Genomic DNA, 24,845 nt, shown 5'->3' with positions numbered 1-24,845 from the left:
TCGCCCGGCTAGTTTTTTGTATTTTTTAGTAGAGACGGGGTTTCACCGTGTTAGCCAGGATGGTCTCGATCTCCTGACCTCGTGATCCGCCCGTCTCGGCCTCCCAAAGTGCTGGGATTACAGGCTTGAGCCACCGCGCCCGGCCTCTTTTATCTTTTTTTGAGATGGAGGCTCACTCTGTTGCCCAGGCTGGAGTGCAGTGGTGCGATCTTGGCTCACTGCAACCTCCGACTACCGAGTTCAAGCGATTCTCCTGCCTCAGTCTTCTGAGTAGTTGGGATTACAGGCACCCACCACCACACCTGGCTAATTTTTGCATTTTTAGTAGAGACAGGGTTTCACCGTGTTGGCTAGGCTGGTAGCTGGGATTACAGGTGCCCACCACCACACCTGGCTAATTTTTGCATTTTTAGTAGAGACAGGGTTTCACCGTGTTGGCCAGGCTGGTCTCAAACTTCCAACCTCAGGTGATCCACCCGCCTTGGCCTCCCAAAGTGCTGAGATTACAGGTGTGAGTCACCGTGCCCAGCCCATTTCCACCCTTCTAGAAGGTTTCTTTGTGCCTCTCTGAAGTCAACCTCCTTTCCCTGCTCACCAGTAAACTATTAATCTGCTTTCTGTGACAATAGATTAGAGTGGTCTTATAAAGAGAACCTATGTGAAGTATTCTTTTGTCTGCCTTCTTTTTTCAGCATGTTTTTGAGATTTATCCATATGCCGATTTTCAGTGATGTGTCCTTTTTTGCAGCTGCGTAGTGTAGTGTTTTACGGATGCAGCACAGTTTTTTTGCTAAAAGAATGAGTCGGTGTGAGCCTTCTGGCACATAACCATTTAACACCTTTTTTTTTGAGACAGAGTCTCGCTCTGTCACCCAGGCTGGAGTGCAGTGGCGCCATCTCAGCTTACTGCAAGCTCCACCTCCTGGGTTCACACCATTCTCCTGCCTCAGCCTCCTGAGTAGCTGGAACTACAGGCGCTTGCCACCTCGCCCAGCTAATTTTTTCTATTTTTAGTAGAGACGGGGTTTCACTGTGTTAGCCAGGATGGTCTCGATCTCCTGACCTCGTGATCCACCCGCCTCGGCCTCCCAAAGTGCTGGGATTACAGGCATGAGTCACTGCACCCGGCCCTGTTTACCAGCCTTTTAATGTTAAAGGTTGGGTGGATGAACCTGAATTTGTCATGAATCTTCTGTCATGAGCATCAAAGCTGTTTCGAACTGTAGGGGTAGAATCTGTTTCCTCACCCATTATTACAAGACCAGCAGATCCACGTGCCTGCTCCGCAGTGACTCCGTGACACACCAGTGCCCCACGGCAGCAGGGTTCGCAGCAGGGAAGAGGTTAGTGATTGCAGGGCACGAGCAAGGAGATAGGAGGAGACCCCGTGCCTGGCCGGTGTCAGTAGTTTCATTGGTACACAGGACCCAAAAGAACATCTAAAATGGAACCTTTGTCTGGGAGCGGTGCCTCCCACCTGTAATCCCACCACTTTGGGAGGCCGAGGTGGGCGGATCACCTGAAGTCAGGAGTTCGAGACCAGCCTGGCCGACATAGGGAAACCCTGCCTCTACTAAAAATACAAAGAATTAGCCAGGTGTGATGGTAGGTGCCTGTAATCCCAGCTGCTTGGGAGGCTGAGGTGAGAGAATCACTTGAATCCAGGAGGTGGAGGTTACAGTGAGCCGAGATTGCACCACTGTACTTCAGCCTGGGCAACCAGAGCAAAACTCTGTCTCCAAAAAAAAAAAAAAAAGGAGGCCGGGCGCGGTGGCTCAAGCCTGTAATCCCAGCACTTTGGGAGGCCGAGACGGGCGGATCACGAGGTCAGGAGATCGAGACCATCCTGGCGAACACGGTGAAACCCCGTCTCTACTAAAAAATACAAAAAACTAGCTGGGCGAGGCGGCGGGCGCCTGTAGTCCCAGCTACTCGGGAGGCTGAGGCAGGAGAATGGCGTAAACCCGGGGGGCGGAGCTTGCAGTGAGCTGAGATCCGGCCACTGCACTCCAGCCCGGGCGACAGAGCCAGACTCCGTCTCAAAAAAAAAAAAAAAAAAAGGAAACCTTTGTAATGTTCAAGTTGTTATCTATAGGGCAGTGAGGGAGAGCTGCAATCTTGTAACAGAGTCTATGTGATTCTAATGCAACAGGCACCAAAAAACTTTGAGGTCAGTGAGCAAGTTGACCTAGTGATGGTTGCTGAATGTGCTACAAGCCTGGTTTATTCTCATTTCTCCTCCTTTCTTCTTCCTTGATTAATTTTATAAAGTTTATAGGGACGGTCTCATCATCATCAAGGCCATGGGTGACAGTTCTATAACAAAAGGCAGGTTCACAAGAGAAAAGCACACCAGATTTACTTAATCAAAGTTTTAGATGACAGGGAGCCATCAGAAGTGGAGACCCAGAGACCCAGGGAGGATGGTTCCTATGCTTAGAGTCGGTGGAGAACGGGCAGCCATGTGGACAGGTGTCAGACGGCAGGGGATGCCTGTGGGGATGGACTGTGGGGAGACTGGCGAGGCCAGCTGTGCAGATTCCCCTTGGCCTCTCTGTGCAGTACTTCCTCCCCCCCGGGGATGGGGCAGAACCCCCGGAGCAAGGGTCTTACGACCCACAGTCAGACAAGGTGGGCATGGCCATCTCCTCCCCAGAAAGGCAGGGAGGGTTCAAGTCGTGTGTCTAGGTCTCATGGCTGGCTTTTGGGAGACAGGGGCTCCAGTGTCCATGACCCACCTGGGGAAAGAGGAATTCTGGCTTCTGTGACTTGCTGCGGGGGAGAAAGAGGGCGGGAGACAGGAGAGGAGGAGAAGGTTGGAGAAAGACTTGGGATGCACCAGAGGACTTCTAGTTTCCTTTAGTCCTGAATCCTCATGCCAGGCACCCTGCTTGTGGGGATCATGGTCTGAACCCCAACAAACCGTTTTTGCTGTTAAAATTAACATGCTGGGGCCGGGTGCGGTGGATCACGCCTATAATCCCAGCACTTTGGGAGGCCAAGGTGGGAGGATCACCTGAGGTTGGGAGTTTGAGACCAGCCTGACCAACATGGAGAAACCCTGTCTCTACTAACACTACAAAATTAGCTGCGCGTGGTGGTGGGCTCCTGTAGTCTCAGCTACTTGGGAGGCTGAGGCAGGAGAATTGCTTGAACCCAGGAGGTGGAGGTTGTGGTGAGCTGAGATCACCCCATTGCACTCTCCAGCCTGGGGGCAAAAGAGCAAAACTCCATCTCAAAAAAAAAAAAAAGAACAAAAAAACATTAACATGATGAACATCTTTGTTTTTAAAGAATGATTTTCTTCTGCAGGGACTGCTTTTGTGACCTCTAAAGCCTGTTTTAACCTTCTCATGGGGAAACTCACCTTCCTCCTGTCCTTCTCTCCTGGGTCTGTGGCAGACAGGCTGCTTGGGGACCTGGCCTCTGAGGGGGTGTGGAGGCGCCCCCCAATCCATAGTGCTGAGCACACAGAGGGTGTCTGGAAGCCCCTTGCTGACTTGAACTCAGAGTCCTCTCCCCTTCCGTGGCCTCCCACCCCGGGCAGGAATCTCAGTTCAGAGCAGCAGAAAGAGCTGGTCTGGGGGGACCCTGGCTCTGCTCTGGTGCCTGAGACAGCCACTGCCCCTTTGTGCTGGCCACACCCACAGCGAGGTCTCCCTCCTTTCCTGTCATTCCTGCTGGGCCCCTCCCGGAGGAAGGCCCCAGGGGGGGTGGGTCCTGTAGAGGAAAACTCGAGGGGGTGCACTCAGTTGCCACTGCCCGCCGTCTGTCCCTGGGCAGCACGGCAGCTGAGGGCAGGCCCCTCCAGGACGTGGGACTTCCCGTGGCTGGAAGGTGACCGAGCCTTGCACACCCAGCTGGGGTAAGAGGGAGGGCCCTGGAGTCCAGCTTGGGGGCAGGATCTGGAGGGGGCTGGGCAGAGCATCCCTGGTGCTGGTTTGCTGGTCCAGGGCACTGGGTCTTAAATGATCTGGTCCAGACTCTGCCCTGTTGCAGGGGAGGGGCTGAGGCCTGGCACTTGGAAGCTGTTTCCCAGGTCTCCATGGGGGCTGCTGTAGGGGCCTCTGCCAATCTCTGGGGCTTCTCAGGAGCCACTGGTCCTGCTGAGCCTCACTTTTCTCATCTGTAGGATGGATGTCACCTGTGCCCACCTCACAGCTGCTGTGTGGGGGGAGGGCAGTTGGCTGCGTTGATACAGTCCCTGCAGTTTGACAAAGGTCCCCCCAGACCAGTCTGACAGCTTCCCAGTTCCCCGGAAACGGGCCGAGCTGCATTCCAGGACCTGACACCAGGGCCGAGGTCTCCGAGGGGACAGTAGGGCTGCCGTGTCTTGGGAAGGTAGGAGGCGGGGAGCAGATGCCGGGGGGTGGTCATCCAACCCTTGGGGTCTCCTTCACCCCGTTTTACAGAGGAGAAGACTGAGGCTCAGAGCTGCTGCCCAGGGTCACTTCTGGGTCACCTCATGCCCCCTGCTTTAGCCTATGCCCCCCACATCAGGCCTTCCTGAGGGAGTGGACCAGAGGGACAGCAGAGGGTGGGCAGGTGGGCAGGTGGGGCCCTTCCCCGAGGAGGGCCTGCCCCTTGCCTCCTCCTTCCCGCAGATGGGCCGCCCAGGGCCCCCAGGGGAGAAGGTCTCTGGTGCCCGGCTGTCCGGTGTCCCCAACGTCCCCAGAGATGTCCCTGGTGATGTCATCCCTGGCCCTGAAGACTCGGACCTGGTGCCCTCCATGACCCTGGCTGCAGCCCTTATCCTGCTGTTCCTCCTGCTCTCGGCCTGGCTGGTGTGGGACGGGCCCTGCCAAGGCTGCTGCTAATGTGGGCTCCAGGGCAGGGTTGAAGCCTGGGCCTGGTACAGAGTTGGGAGAGGCACAGCCAGGCCTCCTAGTGACACCCTGGGCCAGCTCCATTCCACTCTTTTCCACAGCAGCCACAGCGGGACCCCAAGACTCCCCAGTGGGACCCTGGGTGGCACCAGACTCTGCCATTGAAGGCAGGGAGCGTGCTTCTGGGGATGGCCCCGGATGTTGGGCTGAGGGGCTCAGGCAGCCCCAGTGCTCAGGCAGATGGGGCTCAAATCCACGTCCTCTCCAGGCTGGCTGCAGGGCCTCGGCCCTGTCTGAATCTTTGCAAGGCCCTTTTGGGTATCGCAGATAAAGCCAAGTGACCCCTAGGTATTGGTGAAATGAGCGGGTGAATTGGAAGATGGGGGTTCTAGTACAGGCTCTGCCCGTGCTGGGCTGTGACATGGACAAGTGCCTTTTCCCACCTGGATCCTGGTTTCCCTGGTCATCCAACGGGACGCGCAATACCCACTTCTGGGCCTTGTTGGGAAGGCAGGTGCTGTGGGAGGCTGGGGCTGGGCCAGGAGGATGCCATGGTCTTTGCCGCCACCAGGTGGCTACAAACAGAATCGCATCGTCTCCTGCATGGTCCCCTCTGGGTAGCCCAGGCTTTTTATTTTTTGGTACAGAACGTTTTGAGATTGTGGATAAGCACAAATCTTGTTACCCAGAGAGAACAGATTTTTAACATTGTCTATTTATCTTCTTTCCCCAACTCCATATCTATAATCTCCTTAACAAAAGGTAATCATAGGTGGAGGTAAGTTGTGAGCCGGGCTCTCGAGTCAGACAATGCTGCCTGTGGCCCAGGCCCAGGGCTCTGGTGCTCTCTTGCCCCACAACAGTTCCATCCCTGACCTCGACATAGGAAGCAGGGAAGCATTTTTAGGGCTGGGAGGAGTGTGGGAGACCTTCGGGCTGGAAGGTTTCCTGGAGGCTCCAAGACCCCCCGTCTCTCACGGAACAAGTACTTGTCAACTTTTCTACTATGGACCGGGTGCGGTGGCTCACGCCTGTAATTCCAGCACTATGGGAGGCCGAGGCAGGCGGATCATCTGAGGTCGGGAGTTCGAGACCAGCCTGACCAACATGGAGAAACCCCGTCTCTACTAAAAATACAAAATTAGTTGGACGTGGTGGCGGCCGCCTGTAGTCCCAGCTACTCGGGAAGCTGAGGCAGGAGAATTGCTTGAACCCAGGAGGCGGAGGTTGCGGTGAGCCGAGATCGCGCCATTGCACTCCAGCCTCGGCAAAAGAGCGAAACTCCATCTCATTTAAAAAAAAAAAAAAAAAAAATTTAAAAAACAAATTCTCCTGTGTGCCAGCCCCTGTGGGGAAACAGGGTAAACAGGATCCCCGAAGGAGCTGGGATCTGACCGGGAATGGGAAAGCTGGGCTCACTGCAGTGTGTTGAGGCTGGACTGGGTAAGCAGGGCCTGCAGGAAGGGGCAGATGAGCTCTGGGGTGTAGGAGGAGTGGGCCAGGGCCGGGATCCCCAGGGAGGCTGTTCCAGGCAGAGGAACAGACTGTGGGGAGTTCAGAGGCCACTCTGTTCTTCTGCACCAGCTACTGCTCCCCTCGGGGAACTGTAGCCCTCTGGAGCCTCTGAGAAGCAGCCACCGAGAAGGGGCGAGTGAGCGGCAAGGCTGTGGTTCCACGTTCCCAAATGAAGCTTTGTCCTTCCCGGGGTCCCTGTAGGTGGGGCTCTTCTCCCTCCTCCAGCTTCCCGAAGCCAAAGTACACACCTCAGTATCCACGATGAGGCAGCTGGGGGGCTGTATGCTTCCTCTGTGTCTGTCTCTGTCTCTGGGCGGACTGTAGTCCAGCAGGCTGTCCCCGCTGCTCTGGAAAAGCCAAGCTGGGAAGCAGGCGGGGGCTTTAGAGGTGTCGTGGAGAGGGGGAGACGGAGGTAGAGCCTGGAGGTTTGGGGGACCTCCTGAAGCAGTCGGGTGGCCTTTCAGGTGGGGGAACTGAGAGAGCAAAGGCCTGCAGGCTAAACCGGGGCCTCCCTGAGCCGTACTGCGCAGGACAGGACATGGGGGCGGGCCACGGAGGCTCCTCCCTTCCCTGACTATCCTGCCTGCTACAGGAGGGGCACACCTGGAGGAAGGAGGGAGGCCAGTTCTTGGCAGAGCAATGTTGAGGCTGATCCTCCCTGCCTCCCCCAACAAGCCACTCTATGAGCCTTTTCCCTGTCCCACACACCCACATGGGGGATGCTACAGAGTCAGAGTCAGGCTCCACATGGCCCCAAGCAGCATATGGCCTGCGGGAGGCAACAAGCAAGGCCCCCGGAGCCTCTGGCCTTCTGCCCCGGGAGCAGGGGCCCCTTGGGGGCTCTCCTCTCTGCTCCTGCTGTCACGTCCCCTCCCTATTGGTGGAGGAAAGTGGCTGCAGGCAGGTGCCTGACTCCCCCGGCTCCACTCGGCCCCAGCTTTCTCTGCCTCTCCATGTTCACCCCTCAATGCATCTTATCAAATGGAGACCCCGAAGGCTGGGTGCAGTGGCTCAGGCCTGTAATTCCAGCACTCTGGGAGGCTGAGGCAGGTGGATTGTTTGAGGCCAGGAGTTCGAGACCAGCCTGGGCAAGATGGCGAAACCCCGTCTCTACAAAAAATACAAAAATTAGCTGGGCATGATATTGCATGCCTATAATCCCAGCTACTCAGGAGGCTGAGGCAGGAGAATCACTTGAACTCAGGAAGTAGAGGTTGCACTGAGCTGAGATTGCGCCACTGCACTCCAGCCTAGGTGACAGAGCAAGACTTTTTCTCAAAAAAAAAGGAAAACGGAGACCCTGAGACCCACCTTCTGAGGTTGGGGGGTGGTGGTAGTAACTCACAGTACAGGCTGTTAGAGTCTACCAGGGTGGTCTGGGCTGGGCTGTGGGGGATCCCAAACCCACGTCCCTCTTCGCACCCCCTCAGAGGCTGCTCAAGGCAGAGACAGAACCTGCGGCTTCTTCCTCCCAAGTGCTGAGATCAGGTCCGAAAGTTCCAGGCATTCGCACTCTTAGAAGTGGCTTCCAGCCTTGTCCAGGAGCCGTCAGGACTGGGGACGAGGGCTTCAGGGAAGCCCAGGTACGCAGGCTGAGGAGCCCGTGTCTGCCCCGGAGCAGGGCAGTGGGAGGACAGCCTCTGGTCCTTGCCACCGTGGGCCTCGGCCCTGCCTGCAAGCCACGTGCTAACGAGAAACACAGGCCGACCAGGGCAGCGTGTGCCTGCTGTGTGCGTTTGTATTTCTGACCAGAGCCCATGAGAAGGCCGTGTGGTTTCCGATGCATTTCCAGGGGCCAACTCATTCCACCCGCCTAGCTCTGGTGGCTCCTGCAGGCCAAGCCCTCGCAGAGAGGGCCTGGGGTGAGAGCAGGCATCTGCGTGCAGCTTGGCCAGGAAGGAATCGCATCCGCAAGGAAAATATTGTTCTGTGTAATTCAGCGACCCGTTTTATAAACATTGTGGTTCTACCTTGGGGTTTTTCCTGCCTTGTCTCCTACCTCCCCTCCCCACCTTCCAGGGGCTGCTGGGCAGCCAGATGCCTGAGGTTAGGAAAGTATGTGCTTTTGCCGGGCTAGACGGTGCAAAGGGTGACAGGGTGGGCCTGGGGATGGGGCTCAGCCGGCCAGAGAGGGTTCTGAGGTGGGGCTGGCGGGACTGCAGCTCAAGCTGGTTTGCAAAGAGGTGTGAGAGCAGGCAGCCCGCCAGAGTATGTGTGCGTGTGTGTGTCTCTGTGTGTAGGGATGTGTCTATGTGTGTTTGCATGTGTGCCTGTGTGTGCATGTGTGTGTGCCTGTGTGTGTGCATGTGTATATGTGTGTGTTTATGTGTACATGTGTCTTGTGTGTATGGGTGTGTGTCTTTAGCCAGGAAGCTGTGTATGGAGTGACACTGGCATCCTTTCTACCAGCCTGGCTGCGGGCTGGTGGGTATTTGCAAGGCCAGGTTAAAGTGGCCCATAGAGGGGCAAGGCAAGCTCCCTGCTCGGGGAAGAGGTTCCTCTATGCCATTGTTGAAAGAGCGGGCGTGGGCTCCACGATGGGCTCCAATCCAGCCCATATTTCCAGCACTCCCTAGTTGAGTGGCTTTGGGAAAGTCATTCTTCCTCCAGATCAGTCACTGGGGGCTGTGGGGCTATACTGCTACCTCCATTCTTTTCTGCTTCCTTCCAAAAGGACCCTAATTTTGCTTGGGGGTGGCAATGAACCCTCCCTGCAGCCAGGTGGCCACGTGTCAGTGCAGGTCATGAGGGCTAGACGGGATGGTCTGGGGCAGCTCTTCCTGATTGGAGAGGTAAAGTCTCACTGGAAAACGTTTTGGGTCCTACCCTCTTCTTCCTGCCTGGAATCCCATCGCGTGGCCTGGGGAGACAGCTGCTCACTGGTAACCATGAGGGTGAGACCCAGTCATGAGGCCGAGACCCAGGCAGGAGGGTGGGAGTCAGGCTACGCTGCCGGGGAAGGACGCAGGCAGGGGCTCTCAGGCAGCGTCTGGTGCCTGGATGTCCACGTGGAGTGATGGGGCTGGCTTCTGTTTGCTGCAGCCTCATGCACTCCTGCTGGACACCTGATGTCACCCTCTCTTCACCTGCGGATTGAGGGACCTGGAGGCTGGAAGGGGCTGGCTCATGGACGTGCTCTGGATCTAGGCACCCTCCTCACTGCCGCACCCTGAGAGGCACTGGGGAATCGTCCTCAGAGGTATGCAGGGGTGCTCTCAAGACAGTCGGGTCCTGCTGCTTCAAGGCTATAGGAGGAGGATGGGGAGGATCTGGAGAGGGAGGAGGAGCTGGAGAAGGAGAAGCAGGGAGGAGGAGGAGAGGGGGAAGGTGAGGAAGAGGAGCTGGAGGAGGAGGAAGAGGGGGAGGAGATGCTGGAGGAGGAGGGGAGGGGGGGAAGGAGGAGTTGGAGGAGGATGGAAAGGAAGAGAGGGAGGAGGAAAAGCTGGAGAAGGGAGGAGGAGGAGTTGGAGGAGGAGACAAGGGAAGAGGAGGAGGGAGAAGAAGAAGTTGGAAGGGGAGGAGGGGGAGGAGGAAAAGCTGGAGGATGAGGGGGAGGAGTTGGGGGAGGAGGAAAGGGAGGAGGGGAGGGAGAAGGAGAAGTTGGAGGGGGAAGAGGGGGAGGAGGAAAAGCTGGAGGACGGAGGCAGGAGGAGGGAGAAGAAGGAGGAGCTGGAGGGGGAGGAGGAGGAGGAAAAGTTGGAGGACAGGGGGAGAAGGAGTAGGAGGAGGAGGGGGAAGAAGGAGGAGTTGGAGGGGGAAGAGGGGGAGGAGGAAAAGCTGGAGGACGGGGGGAAGAGGAGTTGGAGGAGGAGGAGAGGGAAGGAGGTTCCCAGAGAGATGGGTGGCTTTAGGTCATGCGTTCATCCGAGACCAAGTACAAGCCAGGACCCCGGGGCCTGTGCAGGTCACTGTGCCTCTTCCAGCCTCGGTATCCTCTGGAAGGTGAGAATGAAAAACACCCAATGACACCCAGACCGGACAGGAGCAGGTACGCAGACAGCAGATGGCCAGGTGCAGAGGTGTCGCCTGCTTTCCTCACCAGGACAGCACGGGGCGGGGCTCCTCCTGCAGGCGAAGCCCGCCTGGGGCTGTGCTCTGGTGGGTTCCCTCTCTTTTCCTTCAACCAAAAACCTGGCTGGACACCCCCCATCGGACACTCCGGGGCTTTCAAGGGGCTTCAGGCAACCCACATGCATGCTGGGCATCCCATTTAGGGGGAGGAAGAAGGAATTGGACAAGGCAAGGGTGAGGCTGGCCCGTCCCCTCTGCTGGACATCAGCCCCTCCTAGGGACACCGCTCTCCTTGCCCGCTCTGTTCCTGGGGTCCCACCCGGGCTTGAATCCTCGCTGTGTGGTCTTCCCCCCATGAGCCTTCGTTTCCTCATCTGTAAAATGGTGAGAGGAGAGCGCGGTGGTCAGCCTTGAGCCTGGCTGTCTGGCTACTTAATGGGCTTCTATTACCTTGACCACCATCTTCGACAGCCTCAGTTTACAGATGAGGCCCTGAGGCCCGGAGGAAAGGATGTGGGTGGGAGGTCTGATTCTGACCCAGTGAAGTGAGCTCCTGCCCCCTCCGGGGTTGCCCAGCAGGCATTAAGGGAGGGGTCAGATCAGGTACCTCTACCCTGGCCAGATGTGCAGTAACCTTCGGCTGTAACCCTGGGGGGCTCGCGTCCCCCACAGCCTGCTGGGGACTGGCCAGGCCTGGGGGAGACTGGGGGAGTGAGGAGCTGGGAGGGATACCACCTGGCCGGACGAGGCCCGCACCACCCTGCCAGCCTGGCGTCTCTGCTCTCCCAGGCTCAGCCAACACCCTCTCTAGGACTCAGCCAACTATCTGTAGGCTGCTAAGTAGCATGACAGCTGCTTTTCTTGCTAAAGTATGACATTACATTTTTCCGGATGGCCGGACACTTCCTGGCCTGAAGTGTGCTAAGTGACAGTCTCACTCTGTCCGGCTGCCCCCCCCGAGTCCCCTGCCCGCCTCCCTGCTTCATCCAGGCTGGCTTGGCAGGGCCAGGCCGAGACCCGTTCTGGCCTGTTTTCAGACGGAGCCTAGATCGGGCCCCCAGGGCTGCAGGTGGCCCAGGAAACTCCCCCGGGGTTATTTTTGGCCTCTGTGCTGGCCCATGGACTCCCTGCCAAAAGCAATTACTGACTTTTCATCTTGTTCTGCTGATGGGTTAGACTATGTCAAAAATGTTCCACTGGAAGACCTGAGGGCATCTCGGGTGGGGGATGTGGGGCTCGGGAGCCCAGCCGTGGCCCCGGGTCCCCGGAATAGACCTTTGGGTTGCTGACGAGGAGGAGGAGGAGGACGGGGGAGCTGGAGCCTGTTTGTCCGTAGCTGCCACTGGCTGCTTCCCACAGGCACAGCATGCTCGGCTGTGGTCATGCTCCCTGTGCCCTCTGCCAACTGTGCGTGTCCTTCTCTCCCACTTTACAGAAGAAGAAACAGGTTCAGGGAAGGGGCCGAGGGCGTACCCAGGCTGCACTCTCTGTCCTATGGGCTGCCGCACTTCCAGCCCAGAAGGATTTCCCCGGCTCAGGGATGGCAGGGGCCGGGGGCTGGGGAGGCCACGGGGAGCAAGGCAGGGTCTGCCCAGGCCCTCTTCTCACTGCCCGGGGCGAGGGGGGTCCCGAACCAATCAGATCTTTCCGAAATTAAATGTCTGCATTTCGGGCTTCGGCTGCTCTGTTCACCCTCTTGGGAATTGCCCAGTTGGCAGCCAGATGGATGCAGGAGGAGGTTGGGGGGAAGGCTGGAGGTCAGAGGGGGCCGCCCTGAGACTTCTCTCCATCCGCTGCGGCCCCATTGGCAAGCAGCACCTCTCCAGCGCCCCGGGTCCCTTCCTCTCCCCTCCGCAGCAGGCCTGGGAGGCAGACGCTGCCATGAAACCACGGTGCCCTCAAGAAACCTGGGCACGAGGGGGCTTCCTGCCTGCCCACGGCCCTGCAGGTCATGGGTAAGGGGTGGTGCTGGAGTTTGTACCCTGGCACTTCCATTCCAGAGTCACTGCCAGGACCTTAAGCCATTCTGGAGCCCCCCAGGCTTCATGGCAGTGGCTTGCTACGCAGGCCGTGGCCAGGGTGAGGGGTGCCTGGGGCGAAGGGACATGTCACCTGGGGGCCTGGGTTGCCTGACCTGCTGGGGGCCCCTTGTTGCTCAGCTACTGTCTTGGGGTCACGGCTCCTGGCCACTCTGCTCGCTTGCAGTTCCTGGGAGCCTGCAGACGTCATGTTCTGGGGCCTGAAGGGCCAGCAAGGCCCTGGGTGAATGGGGCGGTCCAGGGCCAGGGCTTATGCTCACACGCCTGTGTGCATTCCCACACTTCAGCAAAGCAACGCCGCCTCCTATCCGACAGGCTCAGGGTGGCCCTTCCTGGGTATTGTCACCACGTCCACTTGTGCATCAAACATTTTTGAGGAAGCTCAGGCCCAGCTTCATACCAGGCACTGAGATGGGGGGCAACCCTGCCTTGAGGGAACCCCAGGTCCAGAAGGGAGACAAACTGAAAACCATCACATCTTCAACAGGCTGGGGCAGGGCAGAGGGGCACAGGCCCCCGGACACAGGAGAGCCCGGGCAGGGCAGAGGAGCACAGGTCCCCGGCCACAGGAGAGCCAGGGCAGGGCAGAGGGGCAGAGGCACCGAGACACACGAGAGCCGAGGCAGGGCAGAGGGACACAGGCACCCAGACACAGGAGAGCCGGGGCAGGGCAGAGGGGCAGAGGCACCGAGATACACGAGAGCCCAGGCAGGGCAGAGGGGCACAGGCCCCCGGACACAGGAGAGCCGGGGCAGGGCAGAGGGGCACAGGTCCCCGGACACAGGAGAGCCGGGGCAGGGCAGAGGGGCACAGGCCCCCGGACACAGGAGAGCCGGGGCAGGGCAGAGGGACACAGTCCCCCGGACACAGGAGAGCGGGGACAGGCTGCTTCCTGGAGGAGGTGACGCCTGAGCTCAGTGAAAACACAAGTGTGGGTCCAGCCAGGGGATTGGGTTATACAGGGCGAAGCTGCCCCAGGTACTTGGGAGGGAGGTGACCTTGGGTGGGTGTTGGGGCTGTTGGCGGCAGGTGCACCTGCCCTGGTGCCTGCCAAGGCAGAGCCCAGGCTGGGTGGCTCAGTGCTGGCCTGGGTGTGGACGATGCTTGCAGGGGCCGTGTGGGTGTCTGTGTGTGTGTGCCCACTGCGTGTCTCGTGTACCTGTGTCCACACGGCCAGGGTCCAGCTTCCAGCTGGTCCTGTCGCCCTAGTTGCCACATGTATTGTAATTACATCTGGGATTTCAGGGGAAGGAGGAGATGGGGTGCCTGCCTGCCTCCTAAAATGTTGGAAGGCTTCATCTTGGAAGAATGGGAATATCTGCCTGATCATATCAACACAGAAGCCCGGCTCCTCCTGCAGATAACGAGTGGGGTTTGCTTCTCGTGCCTGGAGGATGGGTACAGGGTTCTGCTGTCCTGAAAGGGACAGACCTGCAGGCTCAGTTGTAGAGCGGGGGCTGGAAAGCTTGCAGGGGTGTCCCACCCCCATGGCTGGGACACGAACTGACCTTGAACTCACCCAGCCCCGGCCTCCCCTGTGTCCCCCAGGCTGGCGGCCTCACGCTGTGGCTATGTGGCCTTTTCTCTTCCAGCTCCTGGCCCTGTTTTCCTGGGTCCTGTGTGGGCAGGGGCCTTATGAATGCACCATCCAAGTGGAAAAGATGGGCTCACCACACGAACGCAGCTTCCAGACACCTCCAGCTGTGTCTCCTCAGGACCCCTGCACAGAGGTCTGACAGCCCTGGCCTGGGCAGAACATGGCCTCAGTGTGCTCCTGTGGACCCTAGTGGGAGCCCCAGGAACCGTGGTGATGGGGTGAGTCGGGCGAAGTTCTTGGCTGTTGCTTGTGGCCCATCTATGCCTGCGGTTGGACGCCCTTCAGGGCCAGAGCAGGCGCCTCAGTGTGCAGACACTGCCTGGCTCTCTTTCTGTTTTCTTCATCTGGGTTCTGTTGGGACAACAATCAGGGGGGTCTCGTTCTGTCTGTGCAATGGGCCTCACCTAGCGAGAAGCCCCAAGGACCCCCAGGGGATGGTGAGCCTGTGTGTACAAGTGTGTGCACTCAAGTAAGCTCATGCGTGTGTGTGTGCTCGTGTGAGTGTGTGCTTGTGTGAGCTCATGTGTGTGTGCGCTTGTGTGTGTGTGCTTGAGCTTATGTGTGTGTGAGCTTATGTATGTGTGTGCATGTGCTCATGTATGTGCGTGAGCTTGTGTGTGTGTGTGTGTTAGCTTACGTGTCATGTGTGTGCTTATGTTGTGTGTGTGTGCATGAGCTTATGTGTGCGTGTATGTGTGTGAGCTTAGGTGTCGTGTGTGCTTGTGTTGTGTGCTGTGTGTGTGAGCTTTGTGTGTGTGAGCTTGTGTGTGTGTGAGCTGTGTGTGTGTGAGCTTTGTGTGTGTGTGCATGAGCTTGTGTGTGTGCGTGTGCTCGTGTGTGTGTGTGAGCTTGTGTGTCGTGTGCACATATGCTTATGTGTCGTGTGTGTGCTTGTGTCGTGTGTTGTGTGTGTGAGCTTGTGTGTGTGTGTGTGCTTGTGTGTGTGACCTTATGTGTTGTGTGTCATGTGTGCTTATGTGTCATGTGTCGTGTGTGTGTGCCTGAGCTTTGTGTGTGCATGAGCTTTGTGTGTGAGCTGTGTGTGTGTGTGTGTGAGCTTTGTGTGTATGATGAGCTTGTGTGTGTGAGAGCTTGTGTTTTGGGTGGGCTTATGTGTCACGTGTCGTGTGTGTGTGCATGAGCTTTGTGTGTGTGTGCGTGAGCTTGTGTGTGTGACCTTGTGTGTGTGCATGAGCTTGTGTGTGTGAGCTTGTGTGTGTGTGTGAGAGCTTGTGTGTGTGCATGAGCTTGTGTCATGTGTGCGTGAGCTTTGTGTGTGTGGTGTGTGTGAGCTTGTGTGTGTGTGTGAGCTTGTGTGTGTGTGTGAGCTTTGTGTTTGTGTGAACTTGTATGTGTGTGAGCTTGTGTGTGTGTGTGGGCTTGTGTGTTTGTGAGCTTGTGTGTGTGTGTGAGAGCTTGTGTGTTTGTGAGCTTGTGTGTGTGCGTGTGTGCATACGCGTGTGTGCATGTGCACAGCCCCAGAGCCCCACTGCTGGGCACCATCCCCAGTGAGTACCCCAGTGAGCCGGGTTCCGCATTCCATCTGTGGGTGAGGCTAGAGCCATGGTGCTTGTGTTTCATGTGGCCCATCAGGGATGCTGTTGCCTCCACCACTTTGGAGCCCCCAGGGCTCAACCCTCCTGTTGCCTCTTCTCTTTCCACAGATTCCTTCCTATCAGAACAGAAGGCGAGTGCCCGTCGGGCCCCTCTGTTCTTCCTGAGGAATGGAAGTTGTCCCCAGACTGCCTCCCTCCTTCTTTTTGAAAGTCCGGACACGATGTGTCTAAATCAGGCATGCCACGCCTGGGGGTCTGGCCCTGAAATGGCCAGGCAGGTGGTCTTTGGGTCAGTGACACTCTGGCTTTGAAATCTCCCCCAGATGCACTTGGAGCAAGGGGCTCATGGGAAGACCCCTCAGATCTGGGTGGAGCCAGCTCCACACCTCTCTCTGGGTGGCTGATATTTCAAAACTTGTAGCTCTCCAGACGGTGGCTGGGGAGCCTCTCCGCGGCGGGGGCGCGCACCCTCCCTTGGCAGCTTTGCCTGAGCTAGGGAGGTTCCCTGGTGTCTGAGGCTCTGAGAGCCGGGTCCACTGTTGAAGTCAATGCTTTCTCCCGTCTGTCCCGTGTCCATGCACACGTCCATGCACTTACGGTGGTCCTTAGGGTGAGGCAGGAGGAGGCTTCATGGGATTAGACATTTCCACAGTGTCTGCATAAGTTGAGGGTGGCGCTCTCGCTGTTTGGGGCCTCCCGACTCTCCCCCTGAAGCCGGTTGGCCTGAAATGCAGACTCGATGACCTGCAGCCGGCCCCTGGCCTCTGAGAAGCTGAGCTGCTGCTGTGTTGGCCTTTCCTCCATCGGGAGCTGAAATCCACGACTCTCGCCAGCCAGCTGGGGGCTGGGAGTGAAGCAGCGTCCAGGTGTCTGGGAAGGACTCTAGGGCTCTGACTGATGGACTGAGGGTACAGCCCTCCCAGGAGTTCCTGTCCACCCTGTCTCAGCGTGGGCTGACCCGGAGGTCTGGGACGTGACAGGCTTGAAAAATGATGTGGTGATCCTGCCTGGAGGGTGTTCATGAGAGACACATGCTAAGACGTGGCGGGTGGGGGGTTACTTACAGAAGACAGTGCTGTATGATCCTAATTATGCACAAGACAGGGCACAGCGGTCAAGACTGTGGGCACTGGAGCCTGCTGCCAGGGTTCAAGTCCAGCTCTGTCACTTTCCAGATGACCTTGACCTTGGACATGCTGCCAAACAGCCCTGCACTTCAGTGCCTTCAGCTGCCAAATGGGATGATGCTCACACCTGTCACTCAGGGGTATTGCCCAGATTAAATGAGTCAATACGTGGAACAGACTTAGATCACCAGCCCTACGTAAGTGACCACAGAGACAAATGTCTACAGTTTCCGATGATTTTAATGGTCTTCATTTTGTTTATCTGCATGTTTGAATGTTTCTACAACATATACGAATGACTGGAGTAATTTTGAAAAAGGTAGACGGTTGCTTTGAACAAACTTAGAATCATCATTGACCCACGTGTTGCTTGTGGGGTAAAAAAAAAAAGTAAAAATAAAAATAAGAAACATCTGAAAGCTTTCAACCCAACACACGCTGGCGGGGTAGCAGCTGATTGCAGCGCTGAGGTGCTGGAGGGGAGACGGAGTCAGTGGGGCTGGTCCATGGCTCCCTAGGGCTCTGTCAGGTGGGGGAGACACACCTGTAGAGGTGGGATGCTCCCCAAGGTGAGGGCTGAGTGGAGGGAGGGCTCAGAGGAGGGCAACTTGAAGGGGCTAGTGAGGGGCTGTAGAGGAGGTGGACTTTGAGCCAGGTCTTAGAGGACGGGTAAGATTTCGACAGGCAGGGAGCAGAGGCGCACACAAAGGTGTCCAGGTGCAGGGAACAGTGCATATGTGTGTGCGTGTGTGCATTTGTGTGTGCATGCATTTATGTATGTGTGTGCATTCATGTGTGCACGTGCATACAGGAGTGCATGCAGTTGTGTGTGTACATTCATGTGTGTGCTTGCATATGTGTGTGCATTTGTGTGTGTGTGCATACATTATATATACGTGCATTCTTGTGTGCATGCATTCACATGTGCGTGCATGCATTTGTGTGTGTGCATTCATATGCGTGCTTGCATTCGCGTGTGCATGCACACGTGTGTGCATTCAAGTGTGTGCTTGCATTTGTGTGTGTGCACTCATGTCTGTGCTTGCATACAAGTGTGTGAGTGGATTCATGTGTATGCATGAAAATGTGTGTGTTTGTGTGTGTGTGTGCACACGGAAGGAAGAGGTGCATGCTGGGGCTGGAGTTGAGACCTGATGAAAGACAAGGTGGGAGGAGGGCAGGGAGGCCAGCCTGCTGGAAGGTGCCCAGGCTCGGCACAGTGGTGGCAGGAGGGGATGCCTGGTGCTGTAAGAGGTTCTGGAGCTGGGGCTGCAGGTTGAGGCAAATGGAGCCCTGCTGTGCGCAGGGCAGGAGAGCAGTCTCCTTGAATAGCTCTCCCTAACCAGAAGGGAGCCTCGGCTCACGCTGGCATGTGTGGGTCCCGGGACACCCCTCACTGGGTCCCCAGATTCCCCCAAGTGGCTCCGAAGCAGGTTGGTGAGAGCCACAGTGCAGGTTCCAGAAGCTGCAAAGCCCAGCCAGCTGGACCCCTGCCACTCTGGGAGAACACCAGCACCCTGTCCCTGCTGGACAGACAGCACCCAGCTTGGGAAGACCTAAGAGAAAAAGCTTAATGTTCCTCTGGCTGGGCCTGGAGTCGGGGGAGGCTGCTTTGTTAGGCTAGGACGGGGCCAGCTGAGCCCCAGGACACGCTGTCCCCTGGTCTGGCCTCTGGTGTCCGTGCTGGGAATGGCATCTGACCCTGTGTTCCCAGCGGGGCTGGGGCAGTATCTTCAGGACACAGCTGTGCCCAGCTGTTCCCCAAACGACACAGTGCCGAAAGCCTGCCCCCTCCTCTGCCGCTCTGCCGACCATCCGTCACCTTGTGGGGGCCTTTTTGGCGACCCATGACCCTTAGGGTAACAGGACAGAGGCCAAGACCTGCTTGGCTTGCAGAGTTTGGGGAAATGTGGTGACTTCTTAAAGGCCTCGGGGGATATCAGTAGGTAAGAAGGTTTGTCTACAGCCCAGCTCCACGAGATGCCCTACGTTCAGGCTTATGGAGTTAGGGAGGGGCCTGGCTTCCAATGAGACAGATTGTGACTTCCTCATCCAGGGTTACTGGCAGAGAGAAGCCACTGTTACCTTTGCCCTCCCTAACTCCAGGGGTATTTGGCCCAGAAGCTCCTCCCTGAGTCCCTTTTGGAGCATTTGTCTTCAAAGGGAGGAGGAGAACCTGTCAGTTTGTGTTCAAATGTCGGCCAGGCCACAGACTTTGGGAAAGTTGCAAACCTTTGTGCCTCCGGGTTCACGTGGGTTCTGTGAGCTCATTCCTGTGGCTGCCTCCCAGGGGCATATGGGATCTGTCTTGGGGACTTAGTGGAGGGGTCGTGACCTGGAGACCCAGCCTGAATGGCAGTTGTGTGTTCCCTTGGCTGCTGCCTCTGACCCTGACTGCAGGTTCCTCCCAGTGCCTCTGCACACTCCGAGGGGCTCCGAGGCTGGTGCCTCTGCACACTCCGAGGGACTCCGAGGCTGGTGCCTCTGCACACTCCAAGGGGCTCCGAGGCTGGTGCCTCTGCACACTCTGAGGGGCTCCGAGGCATCCTCCACGCGCTCCTGTGCCGGCTCCCCCTGAAATGTACACAGTCTGAAGGCAGGAATGCAGCCCTTCTCATTTGGTGCTGTCTGTGTGATACGGTTTGGATCTGTGTCCCCACCCAAATCTCATCTTGAATTGTAATCCCTGTGTGTCCAGGGAGGGAAAAGATTGGATTGTGGAGGTGGTTTCCCCGACACTGTTCTCCTGATAGTGGGTGAGTCTGATGAGATCTGATGGTTTTAAAAGGGGCAGTTTTTCCTCTGCTCATGCTCACTCTCTCTCCTGCTGCCTTGTGAAGAAGGTGCATGTTTCCCCTCCTACCATGATTGTCAGTTTCCTGAGACCTCCCCAGCCCTGTGGAACTGAGAGTCAATGAAACTTTCTTTGTTTATAAATTACCCAGTCTCAGGTAGTATTTATTTATTTATTTATTTTTAGATAGAGTCTCACTCTGTCACCAGGTGACGTGCAGTGGTGCGATCTTGGCTTACTGCAACCTCCGCCTCCTGGGTTCAAGCGATTCTCCTGCCTCAGCCTCCTGAGTAGCTGGGACTACAGGAGTGTACCACCACACCCAGCAAAGTTTTGTATTTTTTGTAGAGACAGGGTTTCACCATGTTGGCCAGGATGGTCTCGATCTCTTGACCTTGTGATCCGCCCGCCTCAGCCTCCCAAAGTGCTGGGATTACAGGTATGAGCCACTGTACCCGGCCTTAGGTAGTATCTTTATAGCAGTGTGAAAATGGACTAATACAATGTGCAAGGCCTCTAGCTGTGGCTGGCTGGTAGAAGAAGCTCAATAAATGGTGGATGGATGGATGGATGAATTCACTAATTACTGACTCACTTGTTGGGTGTGGTAGAGCATCAGGTCACAGACCTGAGAGCCTGACTTCCAAAGTTTGAATCTGTGATATACTGGTTCCATAATTCTAAGTGATTTGTGTAATGTTTCTATGCCTCAGTTTTCTCATCTGTAAAATAAAGTCAAAAGATTTCTGTTCTTATCAATATGGCCAATTAAGAACCTGTACAAACCCTCCCACTAACAGCAGCTAGAGATTTTGGATAGAATGAAAAATGCCTATCTTGTTGATTATTATCTTGAGCTGACTAGGAAGTGTGGAGTATTCAGGCCAGGATGGAGAAAAGATGGGATCCAGAGAGGAAGGTGGACACTGAAGCTGGCTTTGCTGGGAGGTATGGAAAGATGTGGCCACTGCTCCATCTCTGAAACAAAAAGCTGAACTTATTGCTTGTTAAGCATGGGAGAGCTATAATTGTAAGGCTCAGACTCCCCAAACAAAGTAAACTGCTGGCCTTCATAACATTTCAGGAAGAGTGGAGTTCAGGCATAGGAGGCTTTCAGAAGTGGGAGAGCTTAGGGATTGATTGATCTTTAACAGAGGGAGACTAGTTATTGGAGAGGGGTTATTGCTGGTTGCTTGATCAAAGAAAGTGGTCACTACTAGATTGAGATGGACTTACTGCTGGTGTTTGCTTGTTGCTGTGGCCAGAAAACAGCCTGTCTTTTCTTTTTGAAGTTGGAGAATTGAAATTTTTTATTATCATAGGCAAACCTAAGCATCATTTTTTGACTACTTTTGTGGCTAGAGGTCAAAAGACAAAGCACAGAGCCTGGCCATGCAGGAGAGTCTAGTGGAAGACCATTCCTTCATTATGGGACTGCATGGGCTCCACCTCACTGTCATGGGAAACTAGAAAATCTATTTCCCCATTGGATACGACATCAACACTGCCTGTAGCACACTTTGGTGCCAAGTGGAGGAGGAAAAGCATTCTCTAAGAATTAATAACTATAACCTGACCTTCATGTGTGTGTATGTAGCCTGAATCCACACTTCCTCAATTATCCAAAATAAGGGATTTTAGTTTAAAGGAGTCTCAGATTGGAAGTGCCTCATTTGTTTGACAGCAGTAAATACAATTACTTTCTAAAGGACTCTGCCTTTACCTCAGGCCTCAGAAAATTTCCATAAAGTTCCACAGCAAATGAGCAGTTCAGAGTAAAAAAAAAAATCACTAAATATACAAGAAAGCAAGACACCATGACAGAAAGTCAACAGAAATAACAAGCAGTAGAATCAGATCAGCCAAATATTTAGATACTAAAAATATCAGGACTGGAAAATAAATGTGTTATGGGAGAAATAAAAGAGGATTGAATATATCAATAAAGGACAAGCATACTTGAAAAAGAACCAAGCATATTCTTAGAAATAAAAACATGACAATCAAAATGAAAAACTCAAAAGACAGTTTAACTACAGTTTAGACACAACCAAAGAAGGAACTGATGAACTGAAGGATAAGGCAAAAGAAATTAGGCAAGTTGCACTCCTGAAAGATAAAGAACTGGGAAATACAACCAGGCGCGGTGGCTCAAGCCTGTAATCCCAGCACTTTGGGAGGCCGAGACAGGTGGATCACGAGGTCAGGAGATTGAGACCATCCTGGTTAACACGGTGAAACCCCATCTCTACTAAAAAATACAAAAAACTAGCTGGGCGAGGTGGCGGGCACCTGTAGTCCCAGCTACTCAAGAGGCTGAGGCAGGAGAATGGCGTAAACCCGGGAGGCAGAGCTTGCAGAGAGCTGAGATCCGGCCACTGCACTCCAGCCCGGGCAACAGAGTGAGACTCCATCTCAAAAAAAAAAAAAAAAAAAAAAAAAAGAACATGAGGACTAGCATGCAAATGTAAGCATATTGCTAATTGGACTTCCAGAAAATGGAGAGAGATAGAATAGGGTTAGGGGCAATATTTGAAGAGGATTATGGCTGAAACTATTTCAGATATAATGAAAGATAGCAACCCACAAATTTAAGAAGCCCAATGACTCTCAAGCAAGCCAAAGAAAAAGGATTCCACACCAGTCACATAAGAATAAAAATACAGAACACTGAAGACCAAAAGAAGTCTTATAAAAAGAGCACAAGAGAAAATATAGATTATCTTCAAAGGCAGTTACACTGAGAACTTACTATTCAGGAGCAACAATGGGAGTTAGGAAATAGAGAAATGATGTCTTCAAAATGCTCAGAGCAAACGATTACCAACCTAGAATTCCATATCCAGTGAAAAAATTAAAGTCACAAAAGATTACCCACCTAGAATTCAATAGTCAGTGAAAAAAATAAAGACAACCATAGGCAAATAAAAATCAAGAAGGTGTCCCACAAACAACCCTTGCTTGAGGAAGGTTTTTGTAAAATTAATTTTATTTTTTAAGACAGAATCTCACTCTGTTGCCCAGATGGGAGTGCAGTGGTGCAATCATGGCTCACTGTGGCCTTGAACTCTCAGACTTGGGTGATCCTCCCACATCAGCCTTCTGAGTAGCTGGGATTGCAGGTGTGCACCACCATGCCCAGCTAATTTTTGTATTTTTTGTAGAGATGGGGGTCTCCATATGTTGCCTGGGCTGGTCTCGAACCCCTGGGCTCAGGCAATTCACCCACCTTGGCCTCCCAAAGTGCTGGAATTACAGGTGTGAGCTCACCATGCCCGGCTGCTTGAGGAAGTTTTAAAAGATACGGGCCGGGCACGGTGGCTCACGATTGTAATCCAGCACTTTGGGAGGCCGAGGCGGGCAGATCACGAGGATAGGAGATTGAGACCATCCTGGCTAACATGGTGAAACACAGTCTCTACTACATATACGAAAAATTAGCCGGGCGAGGTGGCGGGCGCCTGTAGTCCCAGCTACTTGGGAGGCTGAGGCAGGAGAATGGTGTGAACCCAGGAGGCAGAGCTTGCAGTGAGCTGAGATCATGCCACTGTGCTTCAGCCTGGGTGACAGAGCAAGACTCCATCTAAAAAAAAAAAAAAAAAAGATATGTTTGAGCCAGAAGGAAAATAACCTCAGATGGAAAAATTGGGGTATAAGAAGAGATGAAAGTCGAACAGATTGTCATATGGGGGCAAATCTAAACAATTATTGGTGGTAAAAATGTCATGTGGTGTCTAAATGAAGATAAAAGAAAAACACAAGGTAATAATGATCTTAAAGTTAGGAGGGAAATAATTGGAATTAAAAGGTTATGTGGTCCTGTGATGTTCAAGGGGAGAGTAAAGATATTAATTTATTACAGACTTTGATGAACTACCACTAAAAGAATGGAATGAGCGTATACATTCTAACCCTTTAAAGGGTTATTATGTATGTTTCCTCCCAGTCTGCTTCTTCATGATGTCTTTTGAAGGGTTAATGTTATAATTTTGATGGTCTAGTTGGTTTTTTCTTTGATGGATCACACTTTTGGTGTCATATTTAAGAAATCTTTGCCTAATCCAAGGCCACAAAGATTTTCTCTTATGTTTTCTGCTAGAAGTTTTTTAGTTTTTGTAGTTAATTTTGGGGTGGGGTGTGAAGAAAAGGTTGAGGTTCACTTTGTTGCCTCGGGACATTCATTTGTTCCAGCATTATTTGTGTTAAAGGCTGTCCTTTGCAGAGTGGGGCATTTCTCTTTTCCTTTCCTTTCTGTTCTTTTCTTTTTTTTCTATTTCCTTCTCCTTCTCCTTCTCCTTCTTCTTCTTCAACTGGATCTTGCTCTGTCACCCAGGCTGGAGTGCTCACTGCACCCTCGACCTCCTGGGCTCAAGCAATCCTTCTGCTTCAGTTTCCTGAGTAGCTGACTCTACAGGTGTGCGCCACCACACCCGGCTAATTTTTCAAATTTATTTTGTAGAGATGGGGTCTCACTATGTTGCCCAGATTGGTCTTAAACTCATGAGCTTAAGCAATCCTCCTACCTCAGCTTCCCAAAGTGCTGAGATTACAGGTGTAAGCCACTGCACTCAGCCTGAGTGGGAGATTTTTACACCTCTCTCTCAGGAGTTGACAGCAAGTAGGCAAATACTTGGTAATGACAGATTTAAGCAGCACCGTCAAGAAGCTTGACTTGACGGACTCACACAGAAGGCCAAGGGCAGGACTACATGGGGCCGTTATGGAAGATGACCACATGCTGGGCCATAGAGGGAGACAGCTGCTGTGAAGGCTTGCCCTCTCGGAGACTGTGCTTTCTGACCGACCTCAGTACTGGTTAGAACAATAATGATGATGGCGATAAAACAGTTTGAAATCCCCCTTATCTGCAAATTAAGGAAGAAGACATCATCATGAATATTAGGAGGGCAGTCATGGTACCTGCCTCACAGGGCAGTTGAGAGACCTAACAGCCGCTATCCAGAAAACACTTCTTAATTTTTAAAATTAATTAATTTATTTATTTATTTTTGAGACGGAGTTTTGCTCTTGTTGCCCAGGTTGGAGTGCAGTGGCGTGATCTCAGCTCACTGCAACCTCCACCTTCCAGATACAAGCGATTCTCCTGCCTCAGCCTCCTTAGTAGCTGGGACTACAGGTGTGCGCCACCACACTCCGCTAATTTTTGTATTTTTAGTAGAGATGGGGTTTCACCTGTTGGCCAGGCTGTTCTTGAACTACTGATCTCGGGTGGTCCACCTGCCTCAGCCTCCCAATGTGCTGGGATTACAGGCGTGAGCCACTGCACGTGGCCCGTATTTTAAAATCATTATTATTTTTGTAGAGACAGGGTATCCTTAGATTACCCAGGCTGGTCTCGAACTCCTGGACTCAAGCACAT

The sequence above is a fragment of the Theropithecus gelada genome, chromosome 15 (assembly GCF_003255815.1).
Source record: "Theropithecus gelada isolate Dixy chromosome 15, Tgel_1.0, whole genome shotgun sequence".
Lineage (NCBI taxonomy): Eukaryota > Metazoa > Chordata > Mammalia > Primates > Cercopithecidae > Theropithecus > Theropithecus gelada.
Note: the sequence above shows the minus strand (reverse complement) of the source record.